This window comes from Cavia porcellus, unplaced genomic scaffold, assembly GCF_034190915.1.
Source record: "Cavia porcellus strain 051 isolate PalLab524CR breed Dunkin Hartley unplaced genomic scaffold, mCavPor4.1 scaffold_11, whole genome shotgun sequence".
NCBI lineage: Eukaryota > Metazoa > Chordata > Mammalia > Rodentia > Caviidae > Cavia > Cavia porcellus.
In genome coordinates, this window is record NW_026947494.1 from 73,825,044 (window position 1) to 73,837,644 (window position 12,601).

At 39.9% G+C, this 12,601-nt stretch overlaps 1 pseudogene; it reads left to right on the forward strand.

The window, feature by feature from the left end:
* Positions 1 to 10,922: 10,922 nt before the first annotated feature.
* LOC100714377 (G1/S-specific cyclin-E2-like) lies at positions 10,923 to 12,139 on the forward strand (annotated as a pseudogene).
* Positions 12,140 to 12,601: the final 462 nt, after the last annotated feature.

The following is a 12,601-nucleotide window of genomic DNA, read 5'->3' on the forward strand; positions in this document are numbered from 1 at the left end:
TTATAGGCATGCACCAGCACAACAGCCTTTTCCATATACTTTTAGTATTCTCTTTTCTCACTTATACAGCCATATAAGATATACTTGTGGAACTTAAATTTCTGAATTTTGATTGTATGAATTTTTGGTATGTAGGGGCTCATATAAAATCATTTAAGAACATATTAAGCTTCTAAGTATGCATCTGTAAATTTTTTCTAGGATGGTTTAGTTAAAAATACGGAAAATTTAATTTACAGTGACATTGCTAAACTGCTGCCCAGTGACTTACTTACATTCCTACCAGTAGTAGGAGCGCAGTAACGTCCCTCTGAGGTGTGATACCATGTTATTTTACCATGTGTTGTGGTTTATGTCTAGATGTTCCCTCAAAGCTTCATGCAGGCGTTTTGGAGTCTATGATCGACGCCTGGTCCAATGCTGCTGTTGGGGGTGTGAGTGCCACACCCACCCTAGGGAGGGAAGCCTGCATGCAGTGTAAGGGACAAGAAGAGTTTTTGGGGCTACTCCTCTTTTTTCCTCTTAGTGCTTTTGCCGTCTTCTGCTGTCTGGAACTGGTGCACCCTGCCTGGAAGCAAGCTGAGGATGGACTGAAACCTCCACAGACTGAGCTAAATAAACCTTTCTTCCCTTAATTTTAGGTACTGGGTATTTTGACTCAGCAACAAGAAAAACAAGACATCATAATTTCTGGTATAAAAATCTAAAAGATGAATCAAAAATCAGTTTAGCAGTGGTAAGCATCTTAGTACTACTATTCACAGATCTCTAGAACTTTTTCATCATGCAGAACGGAAATTGCTTGTTCAATACAATCTCCCCATTTTCCTCCCCTTCGCCACTGACTCTCTGAGATTGGCTTTACTCTCTGAGATTGGTTTACTCTCTGAGATTGGCTACTTTAAATACTCCATGTGAGTGGAACTGCACAGTGTTTTTGCATAGACTGACATTTCAATAGCATAAAGTCCTCAAAGAGAATCTGTGTTGTATCGTGTGGCAGTTTTCAAGATTAATAATCCCTGTGTGTACCCTTTACCCTTTCATCTGGCGAGGGGCACTTCAGTAGGTTCTCATATCAGCTGTGGTGAACAGTGTTGCAGAGAACATGGGTGTTCAGTCTTTCGAGAGCTTGTTTACCAAGTGAGATTTCAGGATCATACGGTATTTCTAAGGTCTGAGGAAATCCCATACTGGTTCCAAAAACACTATTTTACATTGCCACCAAGGGCTCCCGTTCCTCTGTACCCTCACCAATTACTGTTTATTTTTGTGGCTGTCATCCTAATGAGTATTAAGATGCCATCTGATGATTTTCATTTGCATTTCTGTAACAATTGGTGAAATTAAGTGTCTTTCTTATGCTGGTTGGCCATGTCTTGTCTTTGGAGAAACGCTTGGCCCACTTTAAATGGAGTTGTTATTAGTATATTATATATTCTAGGTAGTAACCATTTACTAGACACGTGATTGTGGGTGTTTCCTTTCTATCTGCTAATTCTACCTGTACGTGCACCTAGGGTTTTAAATGTGATTCAGAACCACTTATGTGTTTTTGCTTTTGTTGCCTGTGATGGTGTCATTTCCAAGAAATCACTGTCGAGCTCATGAACCTTGTTCTTTACGATTTAAATTTTTAGGCCTTGCAGTTAATGTCTTTATCTTTGCATAGAGTGTAAGTTCAGGGTCGGACTTTTAATCTTTTGCATGTGGATATCCATTTCTCCCCACATCATTTGTTGAAAACACTCCTTTTCCTATGGGTGGTCCTGACATTTCTTGTTGAAAACAGTTAACCACACATACAAGGATTTATTTTTGTGCCTCCTAATCCTTCATTTGTCCACTTGTCTTTATCCTACTGTAACACTATCTTGATTAATATGTCCTTGTATTGTTTTGAAATCAGGAAGGAAGAGTCTTCTGTGTTCCTTTTTCAAATAATTTTGGTTACTTGGACTCTGTTGAATTTTAGGATACATTTTTCCATTTCCAAAAAAAGTAGCATGGGGATTTTGATGGATGGATGGATGCTATGTTGCACTGTGGATTGCTTTGGTTAATTTTGACCACGGTATTAAGTCTTCCAGTCTGTGAATTTGGATTGCAATGTTTTATGGTTTGCAGTGCACAGATCTTTCCCTTCTTGTTATTTCTAAGCTTTTTATTCTTTATGCTATTGTGAGTGGGATTGTTTTCCTAGATTCTTTTTTAGATTGCTCATTGTTAAGTATATAGAAATGTTCCTGCTATGTGTTAATACAAATATACTATAACTGTACTGAATTTATTAGTTGTAACAGGTGAGTGTGTGTGTGTGTGGTATCTTTAAGGTCTTCTGTACAGCTCATAGGATGCCGTCTGTTAACGGAAAGCATTTCAAAGCAGATATCTTTTTTTTTTTTTTTAATGTAATTGCTCTGGCTGGTACTTCCGGTACTATAGTAAATAAGGTGACAGTCTGGGTATCCTTGGCTTATTTGTTCCTGATCTCCGAGGAAAAGCTTTCAGGCTTTCCCTTTGAATATGGTGTTGGCTGTGGGCTTTTTGAGCATGACCATTGTTATATTCAGGTAATGTATTTCTACCCCAGTTTGTTGAACATTCTCTCATGAAAAAGTATTCATTTTCTTCAAATTCTTTTTCTGCATCAGCTGAGATGATCAAGTTTTTTTGCCCTTTTTTTCTGTAAATATGTATTACATTAACTGATTTTTGCATATTGAGCCATCATTGCACCCCATTGATAAATCCCATTGATAATGCTGTAGGATTATTTTAATATGCTATTGGTTTGCTAATATTTGTTGAACATTTTAAAAAAATGATTAACCACAGTTTTCTGTAATGTTGAAGATTTTTTCACCAATATTTGTCAAAAGATATTGTTTAGTTCTTTTCTTTACTGATGATATCTGTCCAGCTTGTTATTAGGGTAATGCTGATCTCACAGATGAGTTTGAAAATCTCTTTTTTAATCTGTTGGAAGTATTTGAGGAGGATTGGTGTTAATTTTTCTTAAAATGTTTCAGAATTCTCTAGTGAAACCATCTGATTTTGATACAGGGGAATGAAACTCCCGACCTACACGAATTTGTGGTCTCTAAAATCGAAGAATGAATTTTAGAAACAGTGGAGGTTAAGAGCAGTAATATTTATTGAGAGAAAGCAAGTTTCTTTAAGGGGTCCCAAGCAGGTTGCCAAAGATTCTGTGTTTTCTCAGTATTTTTATATGGTGAAACCATGAGGTGAGGCTGGTCTAAAGTTGGGGGAAACTGGGAACTGGCAAAGCAGATGGGCGTGAGGTGTTTTGTTTTGCTTGAGATGGGATCTCCCTGTGCCCTTCAGGCTGGACTTGAACTTGCAGTGATCCTCCTGCCTCAGCCTCCTGAGTGCTGGGATTAAAGGTGTGCACTGCCACACCCAGGATGCTCACCACATTTCTGATTTTAGTTAGTTGAATCTTTTTTTTCTTAATTAATGTAACTGAACATTTGTCATTTTTTTTTCCAGAAAACTCTTAGCTTTGTTCATTGCTTCTATTTTTTTTCTTCCGTCTCTGTCCTAATCTGTTTCTCTCCTGCTAGTTTGGGATTAGTTTTCTGTGTTTAGTTGGTAGGAAGGATGACTTACTGAGCTCCCTTTTTGTGTGTGAGCATTTGCAGCTGTATCATTCCCTTATTTCAGGTGTGGCTGCCTTCTGTGCTGTGTTTTCATTTTGATTTGTCTCAAGGGATTTTCTTCTCTTGAGTCTTTTTTGTTTTATTTCCACAGAAGTGTTGTGTAGTTTTCCTTGGCTAGTTCTATTTTTATTGTTGTGGTTGAAAAAGATGCTTTGTATGATTTTAGTGTTTCTAAACTCCTTAGTTCTTATTTCATGGCTTGACATGTGGTCTATCCCGGGTGATTTTTCTTGTGCTCAAGGGTGTGTGCTCTGCTGCTGTTGGGTGGGGGTTTTGTCTGTATTTTTTAGTCTAATGGATGCATAGCACTGTGGAGTTTTCTGCTTCCTTACGATCTGATTATTGAAAGTGAAACACCGAAGTCTTCTACTGTGGTGTCTGTTTCTCTCTTCCCTTCTCTCAGGGTATGCTTCGTATATTTGGTACTCTTGGTGTTGGGGGCTTGAATATTTACAGTTGTTGTGTTTTCTGGATGAATTGACATTTTACCTTTATATAGTCTTTTTGTCTCCTGTGACATTTTATTGAAATATTTTTTGAAAGAATTTTGCCCTAAAGGGGACGCTGCAGCAGTGGGAGGCTGGGAGGTGGAAGGTCATCCTCCCCACGCCTAAGCAGTTTACCTGTGGCTTGAAATAAATTCCAGAATTTATTTCGAGCTCACTGGAATTTATTTCAAGCCACAGGTAAATTGCTTAGGCGTGGGGACCTCCACCCCAAACCTAAGCTATATGTATGCCCCTACAAGTCAGACCTTAGTGGTTGAGGGTTCTCTCTCCGCATTCTTAAAATAAAGGCCATTTTATTTCATACTTCTATCTTTTTAGCCACGCCAAAAATTCTCTGATTTTTCATTTTCAGCCCGTGTATAGCCATTTTGTGTCCCTTTCCTATGTGGCACTCACCTTTGTTCCAAGCAGTCCCCGGTTTAACATCCAAGCGGGGGACCCTGTTCTCCCACTCCAGTAAGTCAAGCAGGATCGAATAGTCCCCTGTGGTCCTCTAGCAGGCCAGTGTGCTGGGCCTATGCTCCACTCTGTCTCTCCTGAGGCAGAACCCAGGAGCCAGAGTACTGTGTGGAATGCACAGCGGGGTTACGTGGATTTGTTGTGATTGATTTAATTCTTAGTTTTGCACTAACGTGGGGGTGACAAGTTCTTCACTGACTTCTGAGTGCTCTCAAAGGCCCTGCAGTTAATAGATTCCAGGTAAGTGGAAATAGGGGCCTGGAGCTTCCATTTCTGATACCCTGCTGCTGAGTAAAAGATGCTTTTAAAAATACAAGAAGCCTCATCACACCCAGAAGTAACAAAAATCATTAAATAGTAGATTCAGATTCTTTTCTCCTTGAGTCAAGATCAAATTTATTGGCGTTTTTCACTTTTTTAAAAACTGATGGTTTATTTTTCTAAGAAATCAGAGAAAATGAACATGCAGAAGGGTCTTCATAATTACTGGGACACCAAGTGTGGTAGCGGATACCTGTAATCCCAGCACTTGAGAGGCTGAGATAGGAGGGTTGCTGAAAGTTTGAGACCAGCTGGGGTACAAAGTGAGTCAACCTGAACTGCAGAGTGAGACCCTCTGTCAGAAAGACAGAAAAAACAAAAGAATAATGGGAAAAATATATTGTTCTATGCTCTTTAAAATTATTTTCAAGACATTAAAATGTCTGTTGTAAAGGCAAAAATAAACCAAAACTAATAACGAATATGCTATACACATTAGTAACATTGAAAATTATTTAGTAAAAAACTCACCATGGTTTGAGCACTGCTTATTTTTTCTTACATATCTTATAAACATTTTTCTGTCTTGACAAATTACGCTTGACTGTTAAACTTCTAACTCTGAATCAGCCTCTGACATGTCATCTCTTTGCTTTCAAGGTCATGAGACGGTGCTAGACTTTAATTAATATGAAATTTGTCGATGGCATCACTTCTGGCATATCTTCTTCCTTTGTGTTAACAAATACAGTCATACATCGGTGTCCATGAGGATTGGCTCTAGGGCTCTTACAAAATTCCAAAATCTACAGATGCTCAAGTCTGTTACATACAAGGACATAATATTTATATATAAACTACATGCACCTCGTATATTTTAATTATCCACTCCTACAGTACTCATAATACCTAACAAATTAAAATGTCATGAGTATCTATATTGTTTAGGGAATGACAAGGAAAAGTTTTTACGAGTCATTGGACACAGACATCGAGTATTTTCAGCCTGTGGCTGAGTTAAGTCCATGAGTGTGGACCTGGCGGTGTCAGTGGTGACACTGACATTTGTCCCAGTTGCTTCTCTGATGCATTTTCACCTTCCTGGCTGGCTTCCTGTTCTGGCTGTTTCTGTGAAGTTTTTGCTGCTGTGGCCGATTCTGTGCGACCCAAATAGCGAAGGTGCAGTGATCAGCTGCTCGACTTTGAAGGAAATAATATGAATGATAGCTTCATGCATGCTGTTTACTTAGTTATTTGCAGATGGAACAGTGAAGTGTGTATTTTACACAGTTACACTCACGGTGATGGGTATCTAACCGTGTTGTTTGACTGCTATAATTTACCCACATTGTTATAAATGAAATTCATGCTTAACAGAACCTTGAAAAGTGAGGGCTGACTTCTATAATTGTCTCTGGTTTTTAAGGAACAGTTCTCTGTCTCTCTCCTCCTCTCCCTCCCTCTAAAATCACTGTTTCCCATGTGTATCTAGGAACCTATTTTATTGGTAATTAAGGATTAAATGCATACCTGGTTCCCTTTCATGCCCTTATTCTGCCTGAGCTTGCTTTGCATTACCTTCCTTTAGGCTGCATCTGTAGGGAGTCTCAGGTTCTACCGGGAATTCCTTCCAGCAGCAAAAATCCCGAGCAGCAATCCTCATGCCGAAGACCTGAGCTCTCCCTAAGAGCCAGTCAGTGTATGTATGGGTAGAGGCTCCTTTACCCTTGTGAAGCAGGTCTGGGACACAGGTGTTTCATGAACACACTTCTGGGTTTAAATCTCTTTGGTTAGCCCCCTTCTAACTTCAGCCTGTACCAGACTTCTGACCCGGGGATGACAGTACCCTACCTAGGAAGAGCAGTTCCTACCCCACCCTGCCATGGGGAGCACCTTCTGGGGGTAGGGTCCCCTTCATTGTGTTCTTCCTTTTGCCAGCCCCCCCCCCCCGCCACTTCCTTAATTCCAGAAAACAGCAAAACATACAATCTATCCATTTTTTTATTACTGATTTAGTCTTTGGTTTTTCTTTGTAATTTCAATAAAACTTGTTTTATCTAGAGATAAAACAAGTGTCTGCACTCATTCTGCAATTCTGAGCTGAAATTTAATTGACTCTTCAAGTTCCTCAAGCATCTGTTTCTTTTTTTGTTTGTTCAAACTCAGGACCTTGTGCTTGCCAGGCCAGTGCTTATGCTACTGAGCCAAATCCCTGGCCCTTATCTCGGGTTCCACAGAGATAACTTCTCACTGTGAAAAGGGGGAGTATAGCCCTGTGCTTCGGAGCAGGCCCCCCAGCCACACCAATGGATCCTCGGTTTCAGGCTTCACTCTGCTCTTTCCCCCGAGACTTTGGATATGTTACTGATGCTATAGTATATTTCAGTTTTCCATTCCATTCTTGGAATTATCTGAAAAGTAAATAAAATGTACTTAGGACAGCACTTGGTGCAGAATAACAAAAAAACATGTATATAAATGGAAACTTTTAAATTTCTTGTCTCATATCTGGTACACTGTTCCCTAAACACAGTTAAAGAAATTACTCTTTTCTACTTAAAAATCAAATAGGTCCATGGATACCTGCATTTGCAACATAAGTAGGTAGTTAATAAAAATAAGTTTGTCAGTGTATTTGAATCCCTGGAAAGACACTTAGGCATTGTAGTAGCAACTGAAGTACTTTACCATGCATCCTACTCATAGAAGCAAGAGAGGGAGCCTGGAGAAGGAGACACCCATTGAATCCAATGCTAAGTATCTTGTTTCCTTTCATTTTATCAACTATTCATTCTCACAATTTCCTGGCCTGAGCATGAGGAAGGTGAGAACTCTATTTAAATCTCAACAAAACACCTAAATAAAATATGCCATAAAAGATGTCCTTTTAACAAAACTACAACTGTAAAATCTTTTTACTTTTCTATTAGCTATGTGAGGTGTTTTGGTTTGTTTTGTTCCTTTGTTTGTTTTGCTTTTGTACCAGGAATCAAACTCGGGGCCTTGCGCTTGCCAGGCAGACGCTGCAACTGAGCTGCACCCCAGCCTTGTGAGGTGTTTTTAAATCATGCACTTTCCTTCGTCCTTGAGATGTACCACATGCTACTCAAGTGTTTTCACTTCCAAAGACTCCACACTCAGGGAGGCTTAATTTTCCAAAGATAATACCATCAACAAACAAAACAAGGACAGGCCACAGGAGCAAAGAGCATGTTGCTCTTAATTGAGGAAAGTGAGCCAGTGCTGTAAAACTCTTCGAGTCTCATTTACGGTGATTTGGCCACTTGTTAGCATAGTGTCAGGAAATAGCGTTGAGAAGCACACCGTGTTAAGTACCCTTCCATTACTGGGTGAAATGTCCACATTTCCACCTTGAAGCAGAAGGGTTTGAGTCAAGGTTTCAGCATTAAACCTTTGGGGACTGTAGGGCCCCGTGACCTAACGGCCCTACCTCTGAGCACACAAGCCGTTTGGGGGACATTTTCCCAAATCATAGTGACACACATTCCTTCAAGAGTTCTTTTTTAAAGATCCTTAAATTTTTGAAACAATCTCAAACTTAAAGTTTTCAAGAACTGTACCAAAACCCCTACTTTTTCAGCCTTTTAGGTGTAAGTTGCCAAGACTGTTCCGTATGCAGCACCCCATCTAGAGACCACCTCTTTTTCAGGGCTGACTCCTGCACGTAGCCGCATCTGCCCCACAGGTCTCCCCATGCATGAAGTCTCAAACTAGATATGAGAAATACATCTCAGGATTTGTGTGGATGTAAATTCTTAGCAAATAAGACTTTCAGCCAGGTGGTGACGTGATGTCATTTTACAAAAAAGAATCTCAAACCTTAAAGCAAAATCCATTTCTTAAAGCCAGAGGACTATGTTAGGGCATTAAAATGAATCACTGTATTTGATGCCCAGGAGAAGGGTTTCCTGAGGAGTGAATTCTTAAAGCTTCACCTATATTAGTAGCTCTGGCTCTTTCTGTTTTGTTTTTCGAGGCAAGGTCCTGCTGTGTATCTCACGCTGGCCTTTAATTCACTATGCAGTCCAGGCTGGCCTGGAATTCTCAGTGATCCTCCTGCCTCAGCCTCCCAAGGGCTAGGATTACAGAAGAGCACCACTGTGCATGGCTTTTATTTCATTTTAAAATCTTGACCCAAGGTCTCACTAAATTGCCCAGGCTATCCTAGAACTTGAAATCCTCCTGCCTCAGCCTCCCAAGTAGCTGGGATTAGAGGCGGCAAATGCTTGGCTTGTCATTATTAAAAATACACATGGAGAACTCAGTGTTGTATACATTTTGTGTATGTGCATAAAAATTATTTTCAGCCTACGTTATTGACCCTAGAAGATGAAATCAGGAAATTATTGCTGAGAGCATTTAGAATAGAGATTATGAAATCTGAAGTTACATTCTACAATGGCAAATCAGGTCTTGTGATTGTTGTAAAGACAGATATTTTTTCCTCTGTGTAGGTTGTCCAGCAGCCACTTTCTGTTCTCTGTTTTCCCTCTTGCCCTCACTTCCAGACTTATTCTGACTTTTGCCTGGGAGCTAAAATGATCTTTTAAACATTTAAATCACACCCTATTTTTAGAGCTTTCTAGTTTCTGTTTGGAAATAATCAAAAAGGGTCCCTTGTACCCTCACAGCAAGAAACCCTGAATGACCTGCCTGCAAGTTTACAGTTTTTCTTGAATCCAGCAAAGAGCTGAGGTCTTTAGTTCACCAAATAGCCTGAAACCCAGGGAGAAACAGCTGCCTGCTAGCTGAGATGGGCTGCAAGCTCACACTCACCCAGGGAAAAGCATCTGCAAAGAAGAATCAGACATTTCCTGTCTGTTCAGATTTCCAGGGGTCTTCTCCATGTACAGGTCAAGTTGTAAGCAAGTTTGGTCTCACAAGTTTATGTGCACTTTCTGGATATTCAATAGGTAAATACAGAAACATCTCAACGAAGGACTATTGCATTCTGAAAAATAACTTTTGCAGTAATTAAAGTTTAATCGTACTTTGCCCTGCTTTATTAAATAACTATACTTACTGTTAGGCTTTTATGGGTCAGAGGGTCACGCTTAATCTCCCCTGCTGAACTCCATGAGAAAACCTTGTATGCACTGAGTAGCTGTTGGTGCTGTTCCAGCTGTCTCTTCCGTCCAGAAAGCCTTAAAAGCCACCTTTCCAAGGAAAAAGGACACTTTTTAGAAAAAGCAATGAAAGAGTCGGTTACCGTAGCTCTAGATGGAAGGGACCAGTAAATGTGGCATGGAAAGGAACCATGTAGGTCCCCTTCAGATCTTATATGTGTACTTGGCCTCCTCCCCTTCCAAGCTCCCTCAGCTATGACTTCACTTTCATGATTTGAGTGATCTCAGTCCAAAAATACTAGAAAATTTCAGGAATAAACAACTCATAATTTCTAAATCTTGTAACCTTCTGAATAGCATGATAAACTTCCCTGCTGCCCCACTCCGTCCCACCTGAGACGTGTCGTCTTTGTCCCTTATGGGTAGGATGTGTCCATGCTGTCGATGCTCCCACCTGCTGGTAGCTTTGTAATTCTCTCAGTTACCGGATTCGCTGTTGCAATAGTGCAGTGTTTGTGTTCAGGGGACCCACATTTTACTTAACAACAGCCCCAAAGTCCAAGAATAGTGGTGCTGAAAACTTTATTATGGTACAGATGCCTTATTGTGTTGTAAATTATTATTTATTATTATTATTATATTATATTATATTATTATTTATTATAAATTATTATTGTAATGTGACCAGAAAGATGCCTGGAGTAACAGGCTTCATAAGTGGAAAGGAATATTTAAAAAGGAATTTTGGTCATTTTTCTGAGGTCTGTGGAAAGCTGCCAGGAGCTACACTCATGAGGGAGCCCCACCAAATCCTCACAAGGAAGTTTCCAGAAAGCTTACCACTTCTCAAGGCCACACCTTAGACACCGAGTAAAAGATTGAGACCTGAGAGCCAAGCGGTAGCGGGTCTCGCGCTGAGGAGAGGTTTCATACATCTGAAAGAAGATAATGTCAAGACGAAGCACCTGTTTACAAGCTAAGCAGCATGCACAACCCAGTCAGACAGACTCCCCCCAAGAAGCCCAGATCATCCAAGCCAAGAAGAGAAAACAGCACAGGATGTCTAAAAAAGAAGAGCGGAGAAGGTCACCAGGAAACATCAATATGAGATAAGGACTTGTTGGCCACCTGTATTATCTGGAGGAGTCAGTCCTTGCATTCTCATTAAAGACCCCACAAAGTGATAGGAACAAGTGACTTTTCTAGATTTACAAACTACAGATTTAAAAATCTTTTTCTTAATCCTTCACCTTTGCCAGATTTAAGCTGGGGATGTTCCCAGGAGGTTTGTCTAAACATGCTCAAAAAGGAAAACATAATATGTTCATGACAAGAATTTCGAAGTTCTGTGCTGTGACCTAGAACCACAGATGAGATAATACTTCTAGACTGGCTTTTAGAGGTATGTGAAGTACACACACTTCATAGGGAAACATTTTATCTTGCACACGACTTTTTTGATAGATTTATGTTGACACAAAGGAATATAAATAAAAACATGCTTCAGCTCATTGGAATTACCTCATTATTCATTGCTTCCAAACTAGAGGAAATCCATGCTCCCAAACTCCCAGAGTTTGCTTATGTCACTGATGGTGCTTGCAGTGAGGAGGACATTGTATTAAAGGCTGTGAAGTGGGAGCTTTGTCCTGTCACAGTCATCTCCTGCTTACATCTCTTTCTCCAAGTCGATGCTCTTAAGGATGCTCCCAAAGTTCTACGTCAGTATTCTCAGGAAACCTTCATCCTCATTGCCCAGCTTCTGGATCTGTGTGAATAGTCATTGACTTATTAGAGTTTCAGTACAGAATACTGGCTGCTGCCGCCTTGTGCCTTCTTACCTCTATTGAAGTGGTTAAGAAAGCCTCAGGTTTGGAATGGGACAGTATTTTGAATGTGTAGACTGGATGGTCCCTTTTGTCAGTGTAGTCAAAAGTGCCAGTCCAGTGAAGCTGAAGACTTTCAAGAGGATACCTAAGGAAGACAGACATAATATCCAGACACATGCAAATTATTTGGCCATGCTGGATGAAGTCAACTATGTAAACACCTTCAGAAAAGGGGACAGCTGTCACCAGTGTGCAATGGAGGCATTATGACACCACCAAAGAGCACAGAAAAACCACCAGGAAAACACTAACGATGTCAGGGAAGCAGACAAATTGCAGTTGAGCAATACTAGCTTGAACCTACTAAAGTTCTACAAGAAAACACCTGTGAGTATCATTACCAATTCAGACATTACACTGCCCTTCTTTGATTTAAAAAATACTTACAATTGGCACTAAAGAACAAATGTACTTACTTCCTTTATTAGCTGTTAAAGAAATAGCAGGACATGTTTACAAAGATGACTTTGCTTCCAGGGTTACTGGACAGAAGCCAACCATCATTTATGCCATGGCAATTTTTTTTTTTTTTTTTTGGATGCAGTGTTGCTGTATTTGTCTTGATAAACTAAGAATTTTATCATTGCCATTTTGGACCAGATAAGTGCTACTTTCAAGGGTACATTAAATGAGGCAGTATTTTGAATCTAGCTTTTAGATTCTTAAAATTCCTATACTTTTGACTAGTGCAATTTGGTTTTTGAAAATAAAAT